The sequence below is a fragment of the Callospermophilus lateralis genome, chromosome 11 (assembly GCF_048772815.1).
Source record: "Callospermophilus lateralis isolate mCalLat2 chromosome 11, mCalLat2.hap1, whole genome shotgun sequence".
Classification (NCBI taxonomy): domain Eukaryota; kingdom Metazoa; phylum Chordata; class Mammalia; order Rodentia; family Sciuridae; genus Callospermophilus; species Callospermophilus lateralis.
Genome location: NC_135315.1, coordinates 119,801,420 through 119,813,945, shown reverse-complemented (window position 1 = coordinate 119,813,945; position 12,526 = coordinate 119,801,420).

Below are 12,526 nucleotides of genomic sequence, written 5' to 3'. Positions count from 1 at the left end.
CTCATCAGCATAATTTCTAGCTTTCTTCCAAACTTGCCTGCACTCCTCAGGAAGGAGGGTGTTAGACAAGATCCTCTGGACATCATGGAAGTCAAATCATATGATTGAGATATTGAAATTCTTTGATATAAGTGGTGGGACTTGAAGTATAGGACCTAAGCGGCTTTTCTATCTGTGAAAGATCTGACAAAGAGAAAGGCACATAAACCTGGATTACACCATCTACCCCAGCCACCTCTCATAGAGGACACAGAGATGCTGGTTGGGCAGCAGCAGCCTGTGAGCATGTGGCAGGAGGTGAGAAGGGCGGAGGGCCTGAGGGGACAGTTGCTGTGGTCACTCCATCAGAAAGAGAATTGTGTTATTGTGGGGGTGGAAGGAGGAGGAATCCTGGGTAGGATCTTCTGTCCCTTTGGAAGCAGTCATAGGGGAGGTGAGAGCTAAGAAGATTTGTGCAGGAGAGCAAGAGTTGTAGAGAGAGGGCTTAGAGAGAGGAGAAGGCCTGAATGTATGCTATGTATGCTATCTCTTTTCAGTTTCCTGAACACTCACAATAGTAGAAAAAATCCCTGGTATTATTGAAATCTAGAGTGCCATTAAGCAGCCATTTAGAGTACTTATCCAAAAGATATTGAAGCCAGATCTGATTGCACAAACTGATAAGTTTTGGGGGTTTTAGGCCTAGAGTAAGAAAGAGAGATAGACCCTAGGTTAGCCAGGAGGTAGCCTAGGGAACTATGGGAGGGAATACTCAAGAGCTGCCCATGGTAAGACTTAGAAGATGAGTTTAGAGGTGGGGCATCCCCCAGTCTCTAATATCACTTAGTCAAGAGGACAGTTACACTTAGGGGGTGGTCACCACCACTGGGTAAGCCTCAGGACAGGAGTCCGAAGAGGCACTTGGGCACCCGGCCGGGACTATTTATTAGGAGCAGAAGCCAGTAAAAGGGACAGAAGCTCATAAAGGGGGCAGAAGCCCATAGAAATTAACTCAAGCCCAAGAGGTAGTCCCATCAGAAATAACTCCCAATCACCCTCAGTAGTTTTATTCTCAAAACCCAGGACACAAATAAAAGACCACCTATAGACTCCGTCAACAGAGGAATCAGCCATATCTGTGAAAGCTGTGGCTGGGGGTACGCCCAACCATATGGTAACTCTGGAAGGGCCAGATGATCAACAGTCATTTCCTTGGATCCGTAGGCCATTTAGTTTGACCAGAGACAGGGGTCTTACCTGGAATGTCTGGTGGTAGTTGCAGAGAAGGCCTTTGGCAGAATGGAGGTCCTGGTCCTATAGTGGAATTGGATTAGGGCTCGAGGATGCCCAGTGACCCTCAAAGAGGGGAGCAGGCACACTGAGGAACCTGATCCCAGTCTCAGCACCAAAATGAAGGGAAAACAACGAACAAGAAATAGGTATGCGAGAAATGAAAGATGGAGACCAGTCACAGATACACGTGCAAGTTTGTCAAAGCTGACAAATAAAGGCCGTCTCTGTATAGTGCAGAGGCAAAACAGGCTTGGCAAAACTTTTATTCGGCAGGCTCAGAAATCAGAGCCAGGTGAGTCCTAATATGAGCGGTTAGGTTTTCAGCTGGTGTGAGGGCCAGTGGTTAGCCTTTCTCAGAAATGCCCTTGGATGTGAAAGTGAAACTTTTTCCTTAAAATGGCAGCTGTCACTTAGGATAGCCATCCAGATGCTAAGCAAGGACTTTAAAGGTGTCATTGTAGGAATAATGTCCATTCTCTCTACACATGACCCCTCTAATCTTCAAGCTCACAATAGCACTTAGAATTTTAATGTTTTTCATTTCTCTGCCTGATCTAACTACTTTTATGTCCATATATGGGTGTAGAAAATCTGTTTTAACTCATGATGAGTTTGGCGCCACCATATATGTCAAGCTAATCTTTTAGAAGTTAACTGGTAGTAACTTAACAAAAGCAAAGTCCATTTTACCATATAATATAATAGATTTAGGAGTACAATGCCAGAATAAACAATACATAAAGGCTCCAAATTTACTTATTTTGGTGACAAACCAAGGTTACAATATTGATGAAAAGCAAACAGTCACAAAATCAAATTTTCTTCATGTACCATTGGTCAGACAATCAAAGGCAAACATATATCATCATAATATTATAACAACCAACACATATAACTTAACTTTTTCATGAATGCAAGATACAAAGATACTTTACCAATAAAAAATTGGTGCCATGTAGCAGTTGATGACAATAAGGCCTTTTTAGCCACTCATCTTACAATGCAGACTCTCATCTTATTATCATATCCATTTTTGAAGCTGAGAAAAAAACTGTTTGTAACTATTTTAATGTTCTGAAAACATTAAGAATAAATTAAAATTTCTAAGATGAATTTAAACCATGCAAGAAACAAAGCTGTATGTCATAAAGATAAGCATTGTGGAAACAGACAATGTGATCTTGTGGTTAAAATGCATAGCACTCCAAAGTCAGCTTACAAAAGACAGTCCTCAGAGATAGCTGAAAGTGATGTTGTCAATATTATCAAGAGCATTAAGATTTGATAGTGTTTGAATACTATCAAATAGCATCTATGTAAAGAAAAGAGTGTTTATACTGGTGGTTAAAAGACAATATAGATTATCATGGGATTTACTGACTGAAACCAAGATGTAAACTTTAAACCTCTTTGTTTCTGGATTATTAGCCTCAAAATTGTTCTCTGGAGATGTGCATTCACTATAGCAAATAAGTAATGCTTCGAAAACTTCACCTGTTTGTTTTCATATCCACTGTGCTGTGGTGTCAGGGAATCATTTCATTTCTCATTCTTAAATATGAAACTATTTGTAAACTTACTTGATTTTTCTCTTTTGGAAAGAGATGGTATGAAATTTATTAATATTCTGCATTTTATCTTATATCTATCAATAGATAGTAAAGAATTATTTTATACAATGTGTCTTCAAATTGAAAGATTAAGCTTATGTTAATTGATAACAAAATTAAAACTATAGTACTATTATTTCCCAAAGGAGAGCAACAGCTTAAAAAAATAAAATAAAAAATAAAGAACCATGTACTTTATTATTAAATACAAAAAATTAGGGTGCAGTTTTTATTAAAGCAGTAGTTACTTGATGTCTTTTTATCCTCTATACAGTAAGAAAAGCACTTAACAATTGAAGATATCACCTTTATAATCCTTTTCTTTTGGAATCTAATCATTTGTGACTGTTTTCTGTAGTAAGCTACATTTTATGTGTTTAACAAAATGCACAGAGCTCTGAAGGCATATCCAAAGGGGAAAGAGTATTTGCCCTGAGTTAATACTGAAGATAAAATTTCATATCATTAGAAAATGATATATGTTTATATCATGTAGAAATAGCCTATAGAATAACACTTCAATTGCACACGGTATCAATTGCACACCAACCAGGAGAGAAAGATCATTCTGAGCATTTGAAACAGAATTCATGGCAGGGAACTGCTAGTATGTGAAGAAGAAAAGCTGAGAAGCCAATTAGGTAGAGTAAAAAGGCCTAGCAAAATTTGACTCCTGCTGTTTACAGACAGCACAGAAGGGGTTTTGCTTATTCTAAAGCCCTGACTTGTTACACAGTGGGCACTAAAATCAAGCAGTCCTCTCTGTGGGAACTCCAGCCAGCTGCTACAGAAGCCAACTTATCTGATGCTGAAGGAGATGAAACATGTAAGCTTTTCCTTCCTGCTCTAAAGATCTCTCTAACATCTCCAATTGGTTAAATCTGGGGAGGGAGTTTAACTGACAAGTACTTGCAAGTCATCCCAGAGTGCCTCCCAGAGATCTATGGATGGATTTGAAGGCAAACAGTCTGAAGACCCAAGGATCCAGATCTTTGGGCACATTGTTTAACACTGTAATGCAGTTTTTATTTTTGAGATATCTCCCCGACACAGAGTTCTTCTACTCCTCCCTCTTTCTCTGTCTCTCTCTCTTTCTTAACAGTTGTAAAGGGAAAATCAATTAATCAAGATTCAGGTAAAACATTTTACTAGCATGCATGAGGTCCTGTGCTCAATTAATAGCATCATGGAGGGGTGGAGAAGGAAAAGAAACAGATTCAGAACTTCTATTTTTTGTTATTTTTGCACAACTGTGGGAGACCATCCTAGCACGTGATGAATTAACTCCCCTGCTGTGCGATATGGCATCAGGCACCCATGCTGCTAGACTGCCCCGCTATTCTAAGGTTCAAGTGACTGTGTCATCTTGCCCAGGCGTGACTTCCTACAACCCCATGGGTAGAGCTATGCTCACCTGTTTCTTTGTAATATTACCCCTTGCCCTGTTTAGGATAGAATGTTCCATGGAAGTACCTTGTGTGTGTCCCCTTCTCTTACTGTGCCCTTGGGTGTGGCATACCTAGATGTCAGTCAACCTGCTGACAGTGGACATCATTAAGATAGACTCAGCCCCTTGAAACCTGACCCCTTGCCTCATTTGAATAGCTTCTCCTAAATAAAACGGGTCACACATGCTTCCTCTCTCTCTCTTCCTGCAGACCCTTAAGATCTGAGGAGCCGTCACAGTGACCCCAAAGAAAAAAGTATTTGTGTCTCTTGTGCGTTTATTTTGCACAGCCCAGTCAACCCAGTTTTCCTGGAGTGACTCCTGAGCCTTTTAGTTGTGAGAACAGAAACCCGGCACACAGCTGTCTGTTCTTTGTGTGTATATTTATATAATATCTGTTCATCTTCTGATGCCTCAAGTGTCTCAACCATATCTTTATTTTTTGAAATCTATGCTTGCACATTGTTAGCAAAGTTTACTTTGCTCAACAAAAGTGCTTACTCCTAAGAAATGGCATCCAAGTAAAACAAGGCTAAAATACACAGAAAACTACATTTAAGAACGTGATAACATCAAAAATCCAGAAATATAGCATAAAATGTTAGCAGTAATTTACTCTGGATGGTAGGGTCATAAAAATTATTTATATATTTTACTTTTTGCTATGTTTCTAACTAAAGTTTGTAAAATGATCATTCACCACTTGATATAAAAAAGAAAAATGATACTTTCATCAGAAATTGGTATCCATATATCTGTACACATGTCTTTTCTTTGATTGAAGTACTCTTAAAAGGCATCTGTAGCACTACACATAATAAATATTAAATAATAAAAAAGCTAGTGCTGAAAATATAACAGCAATGCAGTTAAGTTTGCTAATATTTGTTTGTTCAGACTGAGAACTTCTCCTCCCCTCAGGAAAAAAGCCACTTGGAAGGCAGAAAGTAGTGGAAGATTATTAAAATAAGCACCTGTACACAGTCTTTGGGAATACTATAATAAAGTAAGTGGAAAAAGCAGAGAGAATGAGAGAGTATATCTGTTTTACTCAGAGTTCGCAATGCTGTGACTAAAAGACCTGACAAGAATAATTTTAGAGGAGGAAAAGTTTATTTGAGGGTTCATGATTGCAGAGGTCTCAGACTACAGACAGCCTGTTCCATTTCTCAGGGCCCAAGGGGAGGCAGAACATCATGGCAGAAAAGTGTGGTGGAAGAAAGTGGCTCACATGGTGCTTAGGCAACAGAGAGAGTTTCCACTCTCCATATATATTAAATAAAATATATACCCCAAAGGCACACCCCCAATGACCTGCCTCCTCCAGCTGTAACTTACTAGCCTTCAGTTACCACTCAGTTAATCTCACCATGGGATTAATTCACTGATTGGGTTAGGCACTCATAACACCATCATTTCTCCTTTAAAGCTTCTTCCATTCTCTCACACATGAGCTTTTAGGGGACATCTCACACCCAAACCATAACAGTTCTATTCTGATATCTTCTTGGGTTATAGTTTAAACTGATATTAAAATGATAATGACAATGCTCTATTGACAGACTATCCTGTGCCATGGGCTGTGCTAATGACTTTGCATATATATTTTCACACAGTGTGAATTGAAAAGTTTGAATTAAATCACTCCTTTAACAGAAATAAATGCCCAGACAGACTTAGCTGTAAAATAATACAGGACTTACATAAAGTCCTACAGCCAGGAAGGTCCTCAGTGGGCAATCAAATTCAGGTTTTTACTAAAACTTTCCTTTGACTTACAAACTGCCATGATTCTCTAGTAGTATTAGTAGAAAATTTGATTATTTTGATAAATATTTTATTATGCTCTACTGAGCTGGGAGATCTACATAATATCACTTTAAGAAAGGATTTTCAACCTTATTTATTTATTTATTTATTTATTTATTTATTTATTTATTTATACTAGGGATTAAGCCCAGGAATTCTGTATATATCCCCAGATGTTTATATTTTTATTTTGAGAGAGGGCCCCATACTGCCCTGCAACTTGGGATTGCCCTTACTACACTCCCACTTGGGATCCTCCTGCTTCAGTTTCCCACATAGCTACAATTACAAGTGTATGCTGCCATGCCCATCACAAATCACTTTTCTTTGTAATTAAGTATTCACCAAAAGGACCATGCTAAACCATAAAATCAACCAATTTTACAAAATGCTAATTTGAAGAATAAGAAAAAGTTGTAAAAATCTCTTGATGTTTCAAATTTGATATATTACATTTAGTTTGGTGACTCTCATAAAAATTTAACCATAAAACAACTGACCATGTAGCTTGTAATGTGTTATAAGAATAGGCGAAACTGTTGATTTTCATTGAATGTGTGTGTATATACAAATATGAATGTACTAAACTAGTTTGACCTGAGGGAAAGCCTCCCAGACATATCAAAATTTCTGATATCTGTGTATTTGAAGAAAACTCAAGCAAAGTATTTGGTCTAGTCAAAGCCTTAAAAATTTTTTTTTATTTACCATACACATTTAATTGTACTTTTCACATTGCCAGAAGGTAAAAAAAAGGAGTGAGGTTTAATCTGCCTGATAATCTAAAATAGTTTCAAAATAAATAAATATTTCATATTTTAATCTCATAAGGGATTGCCTAGAAAATTTTTTTTTTACAAATTTTGGGTGGTATTAAATTACTTATACATCTCATTATAATTTTAAGATAAATTCTGTAATTGAAATATATGAAATCAAGACAGAAACTACTGTAGTTTATGTTTGCACATGCAAGGTCATTTATTTCAGCAGTTCCTTCATATCAATTATAGCACGTATGTGTGTAGACGTGCGTTTTAAGTTTCAAATTATAATTGATGACTGTGTAGGAAAGTTATCTTTTGTGGCTGCAGAACTTCCAAAGAAAGGCCATCTTTCAGCCAGTAAAAGCCTAAAGTGTCTTATTGACAATACACAAGCAAGATGTGTATTAACAAAAATGACTTTTGGGGTGGTATAATTGCTATGCAAAATGTTAGAAAATATGAAGCATCTCTTGACCAAAATTGAGGACAGATGGTGAACAAGAATATTATATAAAAGTGCAACTGTGTTGGGAATATTCAAGTGGGCAGAATATGATTATGTAAATGAAAAATTCACTTCAAACCAAGAGCGCCAGATACAAAGTGAAACTTAAATTAAATTATTCAACAAAGTATAGAGAATGTTCGTGAATTTATGATCAGAGCCTAAAGGGTTGGTCCCAGGAAAAATGGGGAGGAAGCAGCTGCATATGATCCACATACTATTACCTAACCTTTATATATTCTCTTATTTTAAATGAAGGTTGATTTTTATGGGTATATCTCTCTTTACTACAGCCTCATTTCACATTCATGCTTTGTCAAATCACTCTATCATCTTAGGACATCACCTGGCAAGTGTGTACATGTTGAGTTGATACATGAGCTTTACCTGCAGAAGAATATTTACCTGAGATCACAGGAAAACAGGGGTATGAATAATTACCACCCCCACCTATTTAAGAAAATAAGAGAAATATGGCTTGGGGAACGTTTAAAAATTAATTATGTATCTTATTTAGCCCAATAAATCAAGAGTGTCACTTCGATATTCAATCAATACAAAAACTATCAATGAGCTATTTTAAAGTTTTGTACCATCTTTGAAATCCAGTGTGCAAAACTGACATTTTTAGCACATCTCAATTCACGCTACGAATGTTTTAAATAATCAATAGCAATACATGACTTGTGGTTACCTTATCAGACTGTGCAAATTAAAAAAAATTAATAAGTATAGGTTAAATTAAAAACACATAATAAAAAAAGAAAAGAAATTAAAATATTCGGGTGAATACTACATGTTTAATACAGTTCTCCAATGACAAAAATTACTAACATTGTTTAGCAATCCCTTCTTCAACCACTTTAAAAAATAATGTAAAACAGATCTTGTCAGACTATATTTGATGTGGTGATTAGAAGAAGATTTCTTCTCAAAATCAGTCTTGCCTCAAACTTCTTTCAAAGAATTTTTTATAATATATATTTTATTGGCAGATAATAAATACATATTCATGGAATACAATGTGACAGTTTGATATATATATGCACAATGTGTAATAATCAAATCAGGATACTAAGCATTTTTATTTTCTCAAACATTAATCATTTCTATATTTTGGAAACCATACTTTCTATAGTTATTTTTAAATATATCACAGAGTTTTGTAGACTATTGTTACTAAGTTATCCAACACCAGAACCAATTCCTCCTAACTATATTCTGAAGCCTCTTTATCTTGTTTTCATTCACTTTCCCCACTACTCTTCTCTCTAGTGAACATTTTGCTGCTCTTATTCCATGAGATCATTTTTTTTAGATTCCATAAATGAATGAAAACAGGCAGCATTTTTCCCATGGCTGATTTTCTTTATGTAAATACATCCTTCAGTTTTATCCATACTGATGCCAATGAAAGAATGTTATTATTTTTTATAATATTATAAAAATAATATTTTGTTGTGAATACATACTATAATTTCTTTATCCTTTCATTCATTTATGGATTCATTCATTGATATTAGATTTATCAGTCTTGAGTAGTGCTGTAATAAACATAGGTGTGGAGGTATCTCTTGGATATAATAATTGCATTACCTTTGTGTAAATATCCAGTATTGAGCTTACTGGATCGTGTGATTTTTTTTTAAAAGAGAGAGAGAGGCACAGAGAGAGAGAGAGGCAGAGAGAGAGAGAGAGAATTTTTTTAATATTTATTTTTTAGGTATCGGCGGGCACAACATCTTTTTTTTTTTTTTTTTTTTTTTGGTATGTGGTGCTGAGGATCGAACCCAGGCCGCATGCATGCCAGGCGAGAGCTCTATGGCTTGAGCCACATCCCCAGCCCCTAGATCGTGTGATTGCTGTTGGATATTTGAGGAAGTTACTTACTGTTTTCAATAATGGCTATAGTATTTTACATTTCCACCAATTGTGAAAATGATGTGTAGGAGCATTTGAATAATATAGATTCTTCCACTCTAAGAACATGGAATATTGTTCCAAATTTTGGTGTCCTTTTTAATTTTTTTCCTCAATATGTTATCATTTTTATTATAGAGGTCTTTTACTATGTGTTCACTGTGTTTTTGTGTGTGTATGTGTGTGTGTGCTGGGATTCCACTTTGATTTGCTTTACTGAAACATTTTTTTATTTGGTGTATAAAAATATGTTGATTTCTAGAGCTTGAACCTTTACTGAATTCTTTTGTCAATTCTAACAGATTTAGGGTCAGACTTTAGGCTCCTCTACATATAGAACTATATCATCTGCAAACAAGGATAATGTGATTTTTTATCCTTTTCAATATAAATGCTGTTTATTTTACTTTCCTACCTAATTTTTCTTGTTTTTACCCTTAAACCATGTAAAAGTGGGCATAATTCTCTTGTTCCAGATCTTAGAGAAAACAATTGTATTAACCCATTTAAGAATAATGTCCACTGTTGGCTTTATGTATAAATCTGATATGGTTTTGTTATAGTTGATTATCACCTAATGAGCTATTTTGATTGTACACTCAGACCTCATGGTGGTGTTATTGGAATTGTTTTGCAACATTTAATAGGTGAGGCCTAGTGGGAGGTATTAGATAAATTGGAAGCAAAATTAATGTGGGACCTAAGTCTCTCTCCTCCTGGTTTAAGATATAATCGCTAACTTGCTTCCACTCACACTATTGCTGTCCACCATTGTGTGGTAAAACCAAGAACTGAGTGTATGGATGTGCCATGCTCTTGACCCTCTGCAAATGTTAGTTAAATAATTTCTTCTTCATAAGCAGTCTGTGTCAGGTATCTTATTTTGGTGAAGAAAAATTGATAAATATCATAGGCTTTATTGGGCTGGATATATTCCTTCCATACATAATTTGCTGAGAGTTTTAATTATGAAGCAATGTTGAAACTTGTATGCTATTTCTTCATTTATTGAGAATATCAAAGGAATTTTATTCTTCATTGTGGTGGTGTTATGATGTTCATTGATCAGTGAATGAGGAACCATACCTGAATCTCTAGGATAAATCTTATTTGAATATGGCATATAATATTTTGGATGTGCTCTTGAATTCCATTTGCTACTATTTAATTGAATTTTATAAATCTATGCTTTTCAGGATATTGGTTGGTATATTTCTTTGTTGTTGTGAAAAGTTTGCCTGGTTTTACTATCACGATAATACTGCTCTTATAAAAGAGTTTGGGAGAGTTCCTTCACTATATGAAAAAATGCTCACCATCTCTAGCAGTCAGAGAAATGCAAATCAAAACCACCTTAAGATACCATCTCACTCCAGTAAGATTGGCAGCCATTAGGAAGTCAAGTAACAATAAGTGCTGGCGAGGATGTGGGGAAAAGGGTACACTTGTACATTGCTGGTGGGACTGCAAAATGGTGCGGCCAATATGGAAAGCAGTATGGAGATACCTAGGAAAGCTGGGAATGGAACCACCATTTGACCCAGCTATTGCCCTTCTTGGTCTATTCCCTGAGGACCTCAAAAGAGCATACTATAGGGATACTGCCACTTCAATGATCATAGCAGCACAATTCACAATAGCTAGACTTTGGAATCAACCTAGATGCCCTTCAATAGATGAATGGATTAAAAAACTGTGGCAGCTATACACAATGGAGTATTACGCAGCACTAAAAAATGACAAAATCGTGGATTTTGCAGGGAAATGGATGGCATTAGAGCAGATAATGCTAAGTGAAGCTAGCCAATCCTTAAAAAACAAATGCCAAATGTCTCCTTTGATATTAAGAGAGCAACCAAGATCAGAACAGGGAAGAAGAGCATGAGGAAAAGATTAACATTTAACAGAGACGAGTGGGGTGGGAGAGAGGGAGAGAGAAGGGAAACTGTATGGAAATGGAAGGAGACCCTCATTGTTACATAAAACTACATATAAGAGTTTGTGAGGGGAAAGGGAAAACAAAAGGGAGAGAATTAAACCACAGCAGATGGGGTAGAGAGGGAAGAGGAGAGGGAAGGGGAGGGGGGATAGTAGGGGATAGGAAAGGTAGCAGAATACAACAGTCATTAATATGGTATTATGTAAAAATGTGGGTGTGTAACCGATGTGATTCTGCAACTTGTATTTGGGGTAAAAATGGGAGCTGATAACCCATTTGAATCAAATGTATGGAAGATGATATGCCATGAGCTTTGTAATGTTTTGAACAACCAATAAAAAAAAATAAAATAAAAAGTCTATTGTAAAGTAAAAAAAAAAAAAAAAAAGAGAATTGCAATTAGTTCATCCTTAAATGTTTTGTAGAATTGAACTATGAAGACTTCCTGGGTTTTACTTTGGTGAGAGAATTTTAATTATTGCTTCAGTCTCATTACTTATTTTTGGCTAGTTTAGAATTTGTGTTTATTCTTAATGCAATATTGACAGATTATGTATATGTCTTGGAATTTATATATTCTTCTAGGTTTTCCAATTTGTTACCACACAATTGTGCATAATAGTTTTTTTACCTGTTTACATATTTCTGTGATACCAGGTTTAGTTTTCACATTTTTCACCACAATCTCATTTAATAAGTTTTTTTTTAAATTTTTATTTACTACTTATTACTTTTTTTCTAAGATGAACGTCTCACTATTTTACCTAGGCTGGCTTGAAATACCTAAGTTCAAGGGATACTCCCTCATCAGCCTCTGAATTAGGTGGAACTACTGGTAGGAGCCACCATGTCTGGCTATTTCATCTTCAGTGTTTTGTTTTATTTTAATTTTTGTCTCATTTTTTTCTGACTTTTTTCCCCTGGACAAACACATTATGCTTTTATTTTTTAAAATTTATTTTTTACATACATGACAAGAGTGGAATGCATTACACTCATTATTACCCATTTACAGCACAATTTTTAGTAACTCTGTGTATAAAGTATGTTCACGCCAAATTTGACTTAAAAAAAGTGGGTTTATGTTAATTATAAGGAATGGTGGGTTTTATTGTGGTGTGTTTGTATATACATAAAAACATAGGGTGAATCCCCAATACTTCTTCAAGCATCTCTCTCCTTTCCACATGCTCTTTCTCTACCTAATGGTCTTCTATCAACTTTCATGACATTAGTTTTCCACCCTTTTTCTCCATG